General features: G+C 45.5%; 1 protein-coding gene and 1 pseudogene across 3 annotated transcripts in view; both read right to left on the reverse strand.

The window, feature by feature from the left end:
* Positions 1–15,537, reverse strand: part of PAFAH2 (platelet activating factor acetylhydrolase 2) — a 40,489-nt gene extending 24,952 nt beyond the window's left edge. Inside the window, exon 1 of one of the 3 annotated variants that reach the window (XM_027864862.1) lies at positions 15,387–15,537. The gene's annotated coding sequence lies outside the window, so the exon portion shown is untranslated. Of the gene's footprint in view, positions 1–13,258; positions 13,310–15,386 lie in introns of those variants that run through there. The other 2 variants (XM_027864863.1, XM_027864864.1) reach the window with 2 other exon arrangements.
* LOC114045058 lies at positions 1,422–9,652 on the reverse strand (annotated as a pseudogene).
* Positions 15,538–16,565: the final 1,028 nt, after the last annotated feature.

A 16,565-nucleotide genomic window follows, 5' to 3' on the forward strand; every position in this document is an offset into this window, starting at 1 on the left:
GTTAATTCACAAAAGCATTCCTTAGAGACAGAGGTGGTCTTCATTCCATGTGTGGGTTATGCCCACTTCTGTAATGTAACCAATCATGATTCCTCAACCCCATGACTTTGCCAATCCCATAACCAATGATATGCCTTCTGTTGTTCTTTTGTTCCATGCTTATACAAATGAATTGCACCTTCAATTCTGGGTCTCTGGCCAGAGGCAGTGCCATTCACTCATCCTTTATTAATAGGTCTGGCGCCCTATTAATAAGCTTATCTTGTGTGGAGAATTGCCTCAGTTTACCTTTTTGTTAAATTTCACATTTGACGTCACTCAACAAGTTTATTAAGCACCTACGATGTGCCGGGTGAGAGGCAGCATGGCTTAAGAGAGAGAAAGCCAGTTCTGGAGTGAAGAAGATAGGGGTTCAAGTCCTCACTTCTGACAAATAGTGGCTGGGCAAATCACTTAGTCATTCGGTGCTCTAGGCAACTCTCTATGATGGTAAATTGCTGGGAAGGTGGCAGACTCATTGGCATTCATTCAGGGAGTTTTCTCATCTGAGAGTTGCTGAGAGTGATGAAGTCCCCGGTATCGTCCCTGGCTTTCTGGGCCAGAGATTGTCTGAGGTTCTGAGGATGCCAAAATGAAGCAGTCAGTTCCCTCAAGGAGCTTAAAAACTACTGAGGGAAGACAGTGTACAAGCAAGTATATAAAATAAAGATACACAAAGGAAATGCAAAGGAAAAGGGGGGAGGGAGGGATCTAGCCAGAGAGATCCAGATAAGCCTCCTGGGGAGTAAGCACCTGAGGTGGATGATGCTCTGGGCATGGAAAACACACTGGCAAAGGCTTGGAAGTGGGAGACAGAATGCTGAACATGGGGAAGAACCAATAGGTCAGTTTGCTTGGAACATAATGATCATCATGCAATCTGCAATCAGCCTGGAAAAGTAGCATGGAGTCGAACCGTGAAAGACTGTAAATGCCAAACAGAAGAGTCTGCGTTTTATCCTAGAGGTACTAGGGAGCCACTGAAGCTTCTGGAGCTTCAGGTGTGAGCTCTGTGCCCAGCAGCTGCCTGCTGCGAACCACACAGTCAAACAGGAGAGCCTTTGATGAGCACAGGGCTCGCTTTCCCCTGCAGCAGCAGACTCGAGAACACCAAAGAGGAGGGGGGCTACATAATCAAATGATCCCGACATCACATCACACCAAGGCACAAGGAGAACGCAGAGCCCGCCACTGGGGAAAAGCCACACAGAAAGAAAGGGCAGTTGTAGGCCAGAAGGCAGGCAGCTGCTACCCATAACACACATTAACTCTTCCCACCTGTGTTAGCTCAACTTAACTTTTAAAGTTCTCCTAGCTGTGAAAAGCTAAGGTGGGGAGGCAGTGGTGGAGGACTTAGAACTGCCAGGTAGTTGGATTGGATTCCGTTCGTACAACTTTTCGGCAGTTTGCATATGGAAGGCCACGAAGTATTTTCCAAGGAAGGGAGCTGAGAATTACATCCTAAAGCTTGGTCGGAGAGGCATGGACCTGTCAACTACCAGCTTACACGATCTCATTTTGGTTATTTGTGGTGGACCCAGAGAGGCAGCAGGCCAGAAATACACCAATCGGCTAGAAACAAGCAAGCCCAGAGGAAATGTCCGCCACAATGCCCATTTCTGACTGGCTAACAGTTGCCATTTTTTTTTTAAGGGGAGCTAGGAAAAGCTTCTTTATTTATTTATTTTTTTTGTTTTCAACATTTACTTCCACAAGATTTTGAGTTCCAAATTTTCACCCCATCTCGCCCCTCCCCCCACCCCAAGATGGCATGCATTCTAAATACCCCTTCCCCTAGTCTGCCCTCCCTTCTATCTCTCCCCCACTTCTCTTATCCCCTTCCCCTTCAATTTTCCTGTAGGGCAGAATGGATTTCTGTACCCCATTTCCTGTATTTCTTATTTCCCAGTTGCATGTGAAAACATTTTTTTTAAACATGTGTTTTTAAAAGTTTGGGTTCCAAATTTTCTCCCTTCCTCCCTCCCCACCCTCACTCATTGATAAGGCAAGCAACTAAATATAGGTTATATATGTACAGTTATGCAAAACACTTCCATAGTAGACATGCTGTGAAAAACTAACTCTATTTCCCTTAATCCTATCCCACCCACCCACTTAGTCTATTCTTTCTTTTGACCCTGTCCCTCCTCAGAAGTATTTGCTTCTGATTACTCCTTTTCCCAATCTGCCCTCCTCTCTATCATTCCCCTACTCTCTTGTCCCCTTCCCCCCCTATTTTCCTGTAGGGTAAGATTTCCACACCCAGTTGAGTGTGTATGTTATTCCCTCAAGTCAAATCCTATGAGAATAAGATTCACTCATTCCCTCTCACCTTCCCGTTTCCCCTCCACTGTAAGAGCCTTTTGTTTTGTTTTGTTTTGTTTTTTGTTTGTGGGATAATTTACCCCATTCTACCTCTCCCTTTCTCCTTCTCCTAGTATATTCCTCTCTCACCCCTTAATTTTATTCTCCAGATATGACCCCTTCATTTTCAACTCACCCTGTGCCATCTATCTATCTATATCTATATATACGTACATATAATTTTTTCCCCTCCAACTACCCTAATACTGACAAAAGCCTCATGAGTTACAAATATCATCTTTCCATGCAGGAATGTAAACAGTTCAACGTTAAAAAGTCTTTTATGATTTTCTCTTTCCTGTTTACCTCTTCATGTTCCACTCGAGTCGTGTATTTGAAAATCAAATTTTCTATTCCACTCTGGTCTTTTCATCAAGAATGCTTGAAAGTCCTCTATTTCACTGAATGACCATTTTTTCCCCTGCAGGATTATACTCAGTTTTGCTGGGTAAGTGATTCTTGGTTGTAATCCTATCTCCTTTGCTCTCCGGAATATTATATTCCATGCCCTGTGGTCCCTTAAAGTAGAAGCAGCTAAATCTTGTGTTATCCTGATTGTGTTTCCACAATACTTGAATTATTTTTCTGGCTGCTTGTAATATTTTCTCCTTGACCTGGGAACTCTGGAATTTGGCTACAATATTCCTAGGAGTTTTCCTTTGGGGATCTCTTTCAGGAGGAGATCGGTGGATTCTTTCAATTTCTATTTTGCCCTCTGGTTCCAAGGTATCAGGACAGTTTTCCTGGATAATTTCTTGAAAGATGACATCTAGGCTCTTTTTTTGATCATGGCTTTCAGACAGTCCAATAATTTTTAAATTCTCTCTCCTGGATCTATTTTCCAGGTCAGTTGTTTTTCCAATGAGATATTTCACATTGTTTTCTAGTTTTTCATTCTTTTAGATTTGTTTTATATTTTTATTTTTAGTTTTCAACATTTACTTCCACAAGATTTTGAGATCCAAATATTCACCCCATCTCACCCCTCCCCCCACCCCAAGATGGCATGCATTCTGAATACCCCTTCCCCTAGTCTGCTTTCCCTGCTATCTCTCCCCACCTCCCCCTTCTATTTTCCTGTAGGGCACGATAGATTTCTGTACCCCATTTCCTGTATTTCTTATTTCCCAGTTGCATGTGTTTTACAGTGTCTTGATTTCTCATAAAGTCACTAGCTTCCAATTACTCTATTCTAATTTTTAAGGAAGTATTTTTTTCAGTAATCTTTTGGACTTCCTTTTCCATTTGGCCAATTTTGCTTTTTAGGGCATTCTTCTCTTCATTGGCTTTTTGGACCTCTTTTGCCATTTGGGTTAGGCTATTTTTTAAGGTGTTATTTTCTTCAGTATTTTTTGGGGTCTCCTTTAGCTAGTTGTTGACTTGGTTTTCATGATTTTCTTGCATCACTCTCAGTTTTTCCTCTCCTTCTCTTACTTGCTTCTCAAAATCCTTTTTGAGCTCTTCCAAGGCCTGGGACTGATTCATATTTTTCTTGGAGGCTTTGGATGTAGGAGCTTTGGCTTTGTTGTCTTCTGGTTGTATGTTTTGATCTTCTTTGTCACCAAAGTAAGATAATATAGTCTGACTTTTTTTGCACTGCTTACTCATGATCCCGCCCAATTACTTGAGTTTTAAACTCTTTGTTAAGGTAAAAGTCTGCTTCCAATGTGAAGAGTATACTGTCCCAAGCTTTGGGGGTTTGTACAGCTGTTTTCAGAGGTACTTCTAGGGACCTGTAAATTTTCAGTTCTTCCAAGGTGGTATGATAAGGGGCGAGGTGTTTCCTCTCCACAGCCACATGCCAGCGCTCCTCCTCGCCCCAGGACCACCCCTCAGAACTGTGACCCAGATCCAAGCACAGGCAAAGCAAGAGATTCCTGCCTCAGCACTGGCAAAGACTCTGATCAGCCACTTGATTCCCCCTCAGTGTGTGGGTCGGAAGCTTAGGAAACAGTCACTGCCTCAGAGGCCACGCTCGAGACTTGCGGCTGAGACCTAGCTCCTCTCTCACTGCAGTCACAGACTTTTCCCACTGACCTTCCACTTTGTCTTTGGTGTTCCTGGGTTGAGAAGTCTGGAAACCGTGACAGCTGCCCGTGATTCAGTCCTCTGAGGCCTGCTTCAGGGTCACTGTGGCCTGCGTGCCCACGCAGCTCTGCGTTCCTCTCCCTGCCCGGTGCGATATACCTTTCCTATCAACCATCCAGGCTGTCTCTGGCCGAAAATTTGTTTCACTCTGCTTTTTTGTGGGTTCTGCTGCTTTAGAATTTGTTTAGTCATTTTTTTAGGTATTTGGAGGGCTTTGGGAGAGAGCTCAAGACAGTCACTGCTTTCTGTCTGCCATCTTGGCTCCGCCCCCTCCCCCGCCCAGGAACAGTTGCCACTCTTTACAACATGGCCCTCCTGTTTCTGCTTCTACAGATCCTTCCTATCAGCCCAAGAACAACTGTGAACCCTGCAGTGACTCCAGGGGAAGCCCTTTCTCTGAGCAGTAGTCAGTGGTTTCCCAGTCTGTGGCGCTCTGGGCACCGCAGCACTGCAAAGTTCTTTGGGTGGTATCCACTGGCTCACATCTGTGAATGGCGGTATCACTGGACTACTTCAAGGAAGCCTCAACATTTATCTTTTTTTTTTTTTAATAATAAATTTATTTTTAGTTTTCAACATTCACTTCCCCAAATTTTCTCATCTCTCCCTTCCCCCCACCACAAGACAGCATGTAAATTGATAGAGGCTCAACATGCACCTTCATATTTAACCTATTTTCATATTAGTCATGTTTTAAAGAAGAATTAGAACCAATGGGAGAAACCACAAGAAAGAAGAAACAAACAAAAGAAGAGAGAGAGAGAACAAGATATGCTTCGATCTGCATTCAGACTCCATAGTTCTTTCTCTGGATGTGGACAGCATTTTCCATCATGAGTCTTTTGGAGATGTCTTAGATCCTTGCATTGCTAAGAAGAGCTAAGTCTATCAAAGTTAGTCATCACACAATGTGGCTGTTATTTTGTACAAGATTCTCCTGGTTCTGCTCACTTCACACAGCATCAGTTCATACATGTCTTTCCAGGTTTTTCTGAAATCTGCCTGCTCATCATTTCTTATAGCACAATAGTATTCCATTACATTCATATACCACAACTTGTTCGGCCACTCCCCAACTGATGGGCAATCCCTCAGTTTCCAATTCTTTCCCCCCACAAAAAGAGCTGCTACAAATATTTTTGTATATGTGGGTCCTTTTCCCATTTGTGTGATCTCTTTGTGTTCTTAATTTTTTGCATAAAAAATCCTATAATAGCAGCCACTAGCTACATCAAGAAAATGAGGGTCAGAGTGACATGGTCATATCTATATTTTAGGAATATTCATTTGGAAGTTGAATTGCAGACAAATTGGAGTGAGAAGAACAATCAGGAGCCCATTAAAATAGTATAGGCAAGAGGGGATGTGGGCTTGAATGAGGACAGTGGCTGTGCTGAGCAGGGAGAAGTGGATGGATGCAGGAGAGGTTAGGGAGGTAGAATCTCACAAGACTTAGTAGCTGACTGGATATGAGGAGGGAGGGAAAGGAAAGAATTAAAGATGATTTTGAGGTTGCAAACCTCAGAAATACGTGTGAGATATCTTCCCCTCTCTTAAGAAGTTTATAATCCAGCTGAGAATACAGAATTGACATGCATGAAACAATTCCAGGCCAAGTAAGTGTTAAACTACAGGCCTAACAGGCCTAACCATAAGTACAATAGTACAGAAAGGAGAAAAGATCAGTGTGTAGTCAGGAACGGTTTCGCAGAAGAGTTAGGGCATCAGCTTGAAAGATGAGTAACTAGGACACAGATAAGAAGAGGGCAGATAACAATCACAGAATGTCAGAGCTGGAAGACAGCTTAGAACTGAGAACGTTAGCAATGGGAAGGGCTTAGAACATGGCATGTCAGAGCTAGCAAGGGCCTCAAAGACAACTAATCCGACCCCCTCACTTTACAAAGGAGAAACTGGGGCCCATGGTGGGGCCTGACTTGTTCATTCTGATGAGTGGTAGAACAAGGCCTGGAACTGAGGTCTTTTGGCTGAGACAAAAGGTATATAGGCAGGTGAAAAAGCAAAGTAAAGAAAGGCAAGAAGGTCTGAATGGGAAGCTACTGCTTCTGAAACTGTCAGCTTAGCCTAGAATTCTTACAGAATCCCTTACCCTGGCATTTAATGTTCTCTCCCCTGTGGGCACAACCTACTTCTCCTGCCTTCTCTCCCTCCCTTACCTGAGCCCATACTGATGTGCTCACTGCTTCTGGGCATGCCTGAGACCTCACTGGCCTGCTATGTGGGATCATGCAGTGGTGAATATGTAGGAAACAACTGAAAGTCACAAGACCAGGGTTCAGATGCCAGCTCCGATTGTTTCTAGTCGAATGACCTTGGACAAATCACATTACCCATCTAAACCCACGTTTCCTCATCTCTAAAACAGAGATAATAATGTTGGCACTGAGTTTCATCATCTGTAAAAGAGATAATAATGGTGGCACTGGCTGGTTCTCAGGATCGGGTGGGAAAGCTTTGTAAACCTTAACACACTACATAAATGAGTCATTCTCCAATTTTTTTTACCTTTTTTTCCACCTGGCCTATCATAATAATATCATAACTGCTCTTCTTGCCTTTAAATTTCTCTGCGCTCCACACTGTCTACATCCACGCCTTCTGTATACAATTTTGCTAATACACACACATCTCTTAGCCATGCCCCTCTTTGCTTGCTGAATGTAGTACAAGCTCCTGGTTCTGGCATTCTAGGCCCTCCCCAAACAGGGTCCAGGGACCATTCAGCTTTACCTCACACTCCTCCCCTTTGTGAATTCTGTCTTCCTCAAACTGTACTATTCTGCTCCCCCCATTTTAATCTTGTCTTCTTTTTTCTCTGTGCCCTTACTCCTAACTTTCTTCCATGCTTGAAATGCGCAGACCTGCTTCTCCATCCTCCTGAAGGAAGGAAGTCCTTCCTTCAGGGCCTAACTCAGGTGCCATCCCCTTCACGAAGCCTTCCCTATTTCCTCTCCTCAGAGGAAAGTGATGGCTCCCTCCTCAAATTTCTCAGTCTGGACTTCTGGGAACTGATCTCATCCTCACTTGTATCCTACTCATTTGTGCCCACGTTGTATTCCTCTCCCACACCCATTAGATTATAAGAATCCTGAGGCCAGGGACTGCATCATTTGTTTCATCGTTGTCTGTCCAGCCTCAAGCTCAGAGGCCGTGGTAATTATTTGACAAATGTTTAGGGCACTGACTTAGCACATTAGTAGAGTGAGGTTCTTGAAGCAGCTTCTCATCACCCTGTACAGCAGAAAGCCTGGTCCTAAGGGAATCAGCTGTAAGTAGAAAGGAGGAGACACACCAGAGCAGCAGAGCAGGAGGGAGGGCACTAAGGAGAAGTGCCCAAGGAGGGCGCCTCGGGGTGAGTTTGTCTGGAGAACGGGGTGAAGCCTGAGAGCTCTAAGCAGGTGTCCTGTTTGCCTCCAAGCCTAGGGATTCAGCATGGGTCCATCAGGACCTTGTGCATTAGTGAGAGGCCCCTAGAAGATTCTCACATCTGTCTTCACCTAGGGAATTCCTATCTGTTCCATCCTGGGAGTGCTCAGCTCTTCCTGGTTATTTACTCTGGCTCCTAAACTCGGCCCAGGAACCACCCGCTGAGGAGAGCAAACAAAGAGGCCTGCTCTGGCAGAAGAGAAGCAGGAGGAGGTGGGCAGTCTCTCTGCGCACCCAGTCTCTGAATCTCTTTGCTCACACATATATGCAGACTAAGTACAATATAAGTTAGAACAAGGGGCAACTAGGTGGTGCAGTGGACAGAGCACTGACCCTGGAGTCAGGAGGACCTGAGTTCAAATCTGGCCTCAGACACTTGACACATCCTAGCTGTGTGACCTTGGGCAAGTCACTTAACCCCAACTACCTTAGCAAAAGAACAAAAAACAAAAGTTAGAACATGGTGAGTCCACAAAATGAGCCAACCCCTTATCTCTTGGAGCCCTTCCCCTGTCTCTGCAGCACCGTCACTGCCCTAGTCTAATCTCTGAGCACCTCTCACTTCAAACACTGCAACGGCCTCCTAATTGGTCTCCTTGCTTCCAGTCTCTCTAATTCATCCTCCACATCTCTCCCAACATAATTTCTAAGGCAAAGATAGGGTCACTCCCAGCTTCAAAAACCTTCTGTGACTCCCCATTGCCTCTAGGAGAAAATGAAAACTACTTAGCTTTGTGCTTAAGATACTTCACAATATGGTTCCTCCCTGTCTCTTCAGCTTTATTTCATGTTACTTCCCTTCAAAAACTCAATGTTTTGGCCAAACTGGAATACTAGCTGTTTCCGAAACTGGATTTACCATTTCCAGTCCCCAAACATTCTCACAAGCCATCCCCCACCCCTGGGTATGCATTCCCCTCCTCATCTCAGCCTCTCCCAATCTCTGACTTCCTTCAAGATTTAGCTGAGATGCCACCGCCTCTGTGAAGCTTTCCTGTATCTCCCCCACCCCCATCTTAAGGGCTGCCTCCCTCAGTTTACCTTGTATTATATTTATTTGTATATATGTTATATCCCTCTAGTAGGCCATTCAGTTCCATAAGGGCTGTTAAATTGGTATCTTTGCAGCCCCAGCATGGTGCCTTGCACACAGCAGGATCTCAATAAATGTTACCTGAACTGAATTCAAAATATACATTTCATGTACAAGGAACCAAACCACAAACTGAAAAGCTCAAGGTTCAAGTTTTAACTATGCCCTCCCCCCATTTCTTTTTTTCTCTAGAGCTGATAAACTCTGCTCTTCTCTCACAGACACAGTAGGGCTCAAGTGAAAAGCTGTCTACTCGAAATCATCTCTGCTAATGGAAGGAGCACACTCAAGGTCCTTCCACTTGGCTTTGGCAAAATGAACATTTGGAGGGTTGTTTGCTTTTACCCCAGGCTGAAGCAGACTGAACTTCATCAAAGTGGTCCCATGCTAGGATTAAAAACAAAACAAAACAAAACAAAAAACCCCTTTCCACGTACAGGAAGAAGCCAACACCCACACGCTATCAGGGGCCAGGCACACTGGTGGGTGGTGCTGACTGAGCTGGATGCCTGGCTCTGGGGAGGGCAGGGCAGGGCAGAAGCAAACACAGTTATTGGGTCCAGAGCAGAGGGCGATGGGACCCGGGACTCTGGCCTCTCCAGCCCTTACAGAGCACCACATTTGTCTTAACAGTGGCACTTTGGGTACAGATGAAAGATACTATTCATATGTCGTGATGCCAAGGCTTTCTTCCCTCTCTTTTGCCAATTTGCAAACAAGAGGATAGAAGTGTTCACAGCCAAGGTGGAAGGGGGAGACGGGGCAGCTGATGTGCCTATGTAATAACATGCAGGGTAGCTAGATGGCTCAGTGGAGAGAGTGCTGGGCCTGGAGTCAGAAAGACCTGAATTCAAATCCAGCCTCAGCTATTTACCAGCTGTGTGACCCTCAGCAAGTCACTTAACCTCTGCTTGCCTTAATCCACTGGAGAAGGGGGGACAGCTAGGTAGCGCAGTGGCTAGAGCACTGGCCTTGGAGTCAGGAGGACCTGAGGTCAAATGTGGCCTCAGACACTTGATACTTACTAGCTGTGTGACCCTGGGCAAGTCACTTAACCCCATTGCCTAGCAAAGAAAACAAACAAACAAAAAAATGCAAAATCTACTGGAGAAGGAAATGGCAAACCATTCCAGTATCTTTGCTAACATCTTTCTTGTTATTGTTGTTTGTCCTTCTGTTCTTGAAGAGGACCATGACATCAGAGAGGTGATGCCATGATGTGCAAGTGAATTGGATTACGGTGAGGGAGGGCTGTGCAAAGTCACCAGCCTCACTTTCTCCTCTGCAGCCATCTGGGTCCAGTGGCCAGATACACATCAGGACAGCTGGAGATGACTGGAGACAGCTCCAGATAGATGCAGTGTAAGACCTTGGCCTTTTAAAGCTAAGGTCTTTAGCAGGTGTCAGTTTGATCTTTGCTAAGAAAGCCACATGGATGGTATTGGCATGCTATAATCCATGAGATCACAACTGAACAACAATAACATGCACCAGGTGACAGTCATCCTTATGTAGCTAAAGAACACACGTATTCATTTTCTGTCTGTAGTTGTAAATGGACATCTCCGACTGGATGCTCTGTGTATATCTCAAACCCAACAGGGCTAAGAGAGAACTCATTCTCTCCTCCTAAGATCCACCAAAGTCTCTCTGACTATCAAGGGAACCACCATCCCCCAGTCACCCAGGCTCACCACCTCAGTGTCATCCTTGCGTCCTCACTCTCCTATACTGCACATATTCAGCCTGTTGCCAAGATATCATTTCTAACCCCCTCAATATCCCTAGTAAATGCCCACTTTCTCTCCTCTGACATGGCCAGAACCCTGGTACAGACCCTCAGTGCCTCTGGCCTGACTACTCCAATAGCCTGCTGGCTGGTTTCCCTCCCTCAACTCTCTCTCCATGACAGTCTGTCTTCCACTCAGCTGGCAAAACAATCTTCCTAAAGCACAGGACCCACCTCATCACCCTCCCACAAAACTCCAATGATTCTCTATTACTGTATCTCCAGGATCAGTCAGTCAATAAGCATTTCTTAAGTGCCTCCTCGGTGTCAGGCACCGTGCTAAGTGCTGGGAATACAAAGAAAGGCAAGAGATAGTTCTTGATCAAACAGAAAATCCTGTTTGGCTTTTAGAGCCCTTCCTAACTTTCCAGTCTCCTTCCATATCCTCCACTCTGGCCGACCTGCTGCTCCTTACCCACAATGCTCCATCTCCTTTTCTCTGACTGTCCCCCATACCTCAGATGCTCCAGCTCCTGACCTCTGCTGCCTCCTGGCATCCTTGAAGACTCCACCTGCCTCCTAGAAGAAGTCATTCCTGATTCCCCCTCACACTGTATCTACAACTTGTGTAGAGTTGCTTACGTATTATTTCCCCTATTATACCGGAGCTCCTTGGGGGTAGGGCCCATGGTTGTTGCCCTTCTTCGAATCTACAGTGCTTAGCACACTGCAAGCATTTAATAAATGCTGATCAGCTGACTAGCTCTATATCACTTTATAGTTTGCACGTCATTTCTGAAGTAGAGTGGTGACCTTGGAGTCAGGAAGACCTAAGTTCAAATTCCATCATTAGACACTCTATGGCTATGCAGCATTCATCAAACCACTTAACTCCCCTGAGCCTCAGTTTCTTTCTCGGTCACATGGGGCTAATAAGAGCACCAAATCCCAGGTAACTTGCGAAATGCTTTACAAACGGGAGCCATCAATTCTGCCTCAGCTGTGGGATCGGGGCAAGTCACTTCACCCCTCAGATCCTCAGTTTCCTCATCTGTAAAATGGAGATAATACTTGCACTACTCACCTAACAGAGTGGTTGTGATCAAAATGCTTTTCAAGCACTATAAAAATGTGAGTTATTATGATATCCTTTTATTTGATCTATGAGGGAAGTAATAATTCCTATTTTTATAGTGCTTGAAAGTTTCCAAAATGCTCTTCTCACAACATCCTCAGAAGCAAATAGTGTATGTAGTATGTTATTTAACTAGCTTCAATACATGTTTATTAAGTCTCCACTATATGTAAGTAAGCCATGGATGGGATACAAAGGCAGTAGAGTCCCTCACCCCATGGAGCGTCCACTCTGCTGAGGAATACAAAACACACACACACACACACACAGATATGAGTCAATGCAAGATGACTATAAGGGCGAGAGAGAACTAACAAACTGGGGGTAGGGAGAGGAAGATAAAAGAATACTTCATGAAGGCGGTACCACCTAAACAGAGGCTCTTGCCCTCAAGGAAAAGAAGAATTCTGAGACAGAGCTAAGGAGAGAGTTGAAGCCAGGCATAGGGGACAGTCTGTGCAAACATAGAACACTGATGTAATGCTGAGTTTGGGGAACAGATTGTAAGGACAGTCTAGCTTGGCTGGAATAGAAAGCTCTGGAAGGGGAACAATATAAAATCAGACTGAAAAGGTAGACTGGAGCCAGATTTTGGAGGGCCTTAAATGCTAAGTAATTTACTCTTGAGGCAACTGTCAGCCACTGAAGAGTTTTGAGCATTTCACTGTCAAGGAAACTGAGGTTCAGGGTGAAGGGATTTGCCGATGGCTTCACAACTTCAGAGTGAAAGAGCCAGAATTCAAACCCAGATCCCCGGCCTCCAAATCTGGTGCGTGCTCTACTATTCTACACAGCCTCCCTCATTGGAATAAATTATTTTTTCACACTGTGTCTGCATTTATGTCTGCTCTTTGCTTCCCACTTCCCGTCTTCTCCACGCCATCCTGCAGGAACTAACAGATTAATCTTCCTAACACACAAAGTGTGTTACTCTTCCCGCTCCCTCCAGGAGTAAAGAAGATCAAATCCAGACTCCTTACCCTGGCTGGCATTCAAGGCTCTTCACCATCTGACTGCTTTTCAAACCTTATCTTCCCAGTATTCTAGGACAGAAATATCATATACTCAGCCTGCCACAAACACTCCCAAGTGCAGCCCAAACTGTATCAAAATGTAATTGGGAAATATTAACAAAACAAGTAAAAATACAATAAAACACAGATAATGTTAATATGTAGTTTTCTAGGTTAATGGGCAACGTTGGGGATCCTTATGTACAATATTTCTATTTGAGTTTTACACCACTGCTCCAGGACAGAAGGTATGGAAAACAGGGAGGCAGGACAGCAAGGGGGTAGAGGGGGAAAGCTGGATTTGAAATAAGAAGACCTGAGTTCAAATCCTAGCCCAGTCACTTACTAACCTGTGTGACTTTGGTAAGTCACTTCATGTCTCCAGGCCTCAGTTTCCTCACCTGTAAAATGAGAGGGTTGGACTAAATAGTCTTTGAGGTTCCTTCCAGTTTCAAAGCTATGATCCTATGAGCGATTAGTACATAAAAGTTAAAAACTTTTTTCGCAAGGAGTTTATAGCTTAATAGTTTACCATGCACAGTAGATACTTGATAAGTTTGTGTTAACAAGGCCTTGCCTCTCTTTTACTTTCCTTATTCCCTGACATTTCAAAATGCTGTTTCCCCTTTAAATGATCACGGGCCCAGCTGCCTAACCCTAAGCTCCTTTAATCTTTTCCAACCAATCTATTTGGTACAGGGGCCGTTGTGCTCAGAGTTCTTCCAGAACCTGGAATGCCCCCTTCCACAGAGAGGGGCTCAGAAAATGATTAAGCCCTAAACTCAACTCCACATCTGTCCATCTGCTCCTGAGACCCCAGTGGACTGGGCAGCAGGACTGATAAAGGACAGAATTAAAAAGACCAATGCCACCAAAACTGGCTAGGTAAAGCTTTTGTCAATGTCAATGTCAATGTCAATTTCCTTTTCAAAATGGAATTTAAAAGAAGGAAGTCCCTGGTGCCTTCTTTGAGGCCCTGGAAGACACCAGATGAGATGAGATAAGAAATCATTCTCATCTTACATAAATGAGACACCAACCAGCCAAGGGACAGGTTCTCAGTGACTGAGTAGTCAGTAACCAAGGCCAAATCTCTCCTGGCCTAGTGCTTTATCACTCCTACAATGGCCACCCAATTTCACACCCTCGTCTTCTCCTCCTGGGTTGCAACATCCTCCTATCCAAGCTCTCTGTTCCCAGCCTCCTCATCCCCAATTCATCTAGCACAGTGTGGCACATTCATCTTTCTAATGCATAGGTCGGATCCAATCATTCCTTTGCTTAAATATCTTCTATGGCTCTCCAATGCCTACAGGATAAAGTCCAAATTCCTTATCCTGTCCCTAAAAGGTCTCCAGAATTGGAATCCCTCCATCTTTCCAGCCTTCTCTCCAGTGTTCCTATCTCACACTCTTTTTTACTATAGCCAACCTAACTGTACTTGCCAGTGTACAGGGTAGTGTCTAAGAAGTACTCTAGGGGCCAGTAGAGGGTCACTGAAGGAATCAGACAGGAGGTCAGAAGAAAGGCCGAATAATCAAGGACAGGTCAATGAGGGATCTAAGGGAAAGCGCAGTCAGGAAGGTGGGGATATAAAGGGGAATATTAGGAGACATTAGAGAGGATCAATGAGGGGCTTAAGGGGGGTCGATACGGGGCAATAAAGAGGGGTTATGAGAAGTAATAGGGGTCACTGAGAGATTGTAAGGGTTCATTAAGGGAGCTGAGTGTTGGGGGGGTCATTGAGGAGTTTGAGAGATGTCAATAAGAGGGCTATAATGGGGACTATAAGGGGTCAATGGTGGGGGAATCCTACCGATCTGAGATGGGTCAGTAAAGGGACTGTGAGAGGGGCTATGAGAAGTCATAGAGGGTTCCTGACAGGCATGGGGGGGCCATAAGGAATCATGAGGGTCACTGAGAGGTTTGAGAGGGGCTTTAAGGAGTCATTAGGGACATTGAGAAGCTTGAGGGATGTTAAGAAGGGGGCTCACTGAGAGGTTTGGGGGTGTCAGAAGGGAGCTATGAGGAGTCAGTCAATGGGAGGTCACTGAAAGATTTGGGAGTGTCAGGAATGGCACTGTAAAAGGGGCTACAAGGAATCTGAGGTCACTGAAGGGCCGGGGTAGCAGTAAAGAGGTCAATAAGGAGTCATGGGGTTCCACTGAGGGATTTGGGGGGTTCGTAAGGGGTCAGACCTAAGACTTGGAGAGGCTCTCATTGCGGGGTTTGGGGTATGCCTGTAAGAGGGGCTATGAGGAGTCTTTGGAGGTTTCTGAAGGGTCGGGGTCTCACTAAGGGGGGCTATGAGGCGTCGTGCGGGGTTCACTGAGCGGTTCGGTAAATGAAAAGGATCATGACAGGGTCGGTGTCCCGGGGTCAAGGAGGAGAGTCGTGGGAGGGGGCTGGAAGGGGCTCAAGAGGGGGTGCGGGGCCCGGGGGCCGCGGGGCCCGGGGGCCGCCACAAGTCACACTCACCCTGCCTCGGAGCCCCCTCAGACTTCGACCTCTCACTTTCTCGCGCCCCGCTGCCCTCTGGGAGTTAGGGTTCCTAGAAGAAGGGGTGGGACCAGCGGAAGCTGAGGAAGCCCGGAAGGCCTTCCGATTGTCACTATAATTCCCAAAAGGCATCGCGAGTCATCTCGAGAGAGGGCTTTCCTTCGGGCGACAGGACTACGATTCCCAGAGGGCATTGCTATTCCTTCTTGGTTCCCTGAGCTAGGCTTTCTATGACTACATCTCCCATAGGCCTTTTAGGCCAGACTGGGATGCAGTCTGGGCTGCTACTCCCTCTGGTGGGCTGGAAAGGAGCCGCCCTTTCAGACGCGGGGCGGGGTGAGGTGAGGGAAGAGGGGGAGTTACAGTTTAGAGTCCCGCTTGAGGGCATTTTTGTTAATCTGTTATCACAGTAACCTTTCACCGCACTTCTAGTCCAGGTAAATTCCCTGGGGTGATCTCTGAAAGAGCCACATCTGGTTCTATTTGTTTTTAACTCCTAGGAAAGTGTATGCTTCTCATATGAAGGAAAACCTGACCCTCAGGATTTGCTTTGCATGATATAATCCTGCTCTAATCGAAAAGGCACCCTATTGGGACTCATAAGACCCAGATTTGAATGCTGTCTCCATTACTTATATCTGGTTCGTTGTGGGTAAATTATTTCCCCTCCCTGGGCGTCAGTTTCTTTCTCTAAAAATGAGGGTTTGGACTGGAATGGTCTCCAAAGTCGTTTTAATTTTTAAATCCTGTGATCCTAGCTAAGTAATGCAAGCATTGTTACCTCCGTTTTACAAAGGAGGAAACTGAAGCCTAAGAAGCAGAACCTCTTGTCAAAACTGCGTCTGAGATGACACCAGAATCCGCGTTACCCAGTGTCTCCGTTCACTTAACACACTCTTTTGGAACTAGAAACCCACTCAGCTGCTCATGATTCAGATAAGTTGTACCAGATAACATCGGTTCTCTCAGCCTTAGTCATTGTTTATTTCATACTGGTACATGTTGCCTAAAGGGCAAAAGTTAAGGGCTTTTGCTGTAGGCAGTAATGTGGGCCAGAAGGCAGTGACCTTATTTTATCATCTCTCTCCAGCAAGGATGGATCTCAGAGACCATCTAGTTCAACCTCCCAGTTTTACAGATGAGGACATCAAGGCCCGA

The sequence above is a fragment of the Vombatus ursinus genome, unplaced genomic scaffold (genome assembly GCF_900497805.2).
Source record: "Vombatus ursinus unplaced genomic scaffold, bare-nosed wombat genome assembly UNPS02014777.1, whole genome shotgun sequence".
NCBI classification, from domain to species: Eukaryota; Metazoa; Chordata; class Mammalia; order Diprotodontia; family Vombatidae; genus Vombatus; species Vombatus ursinus.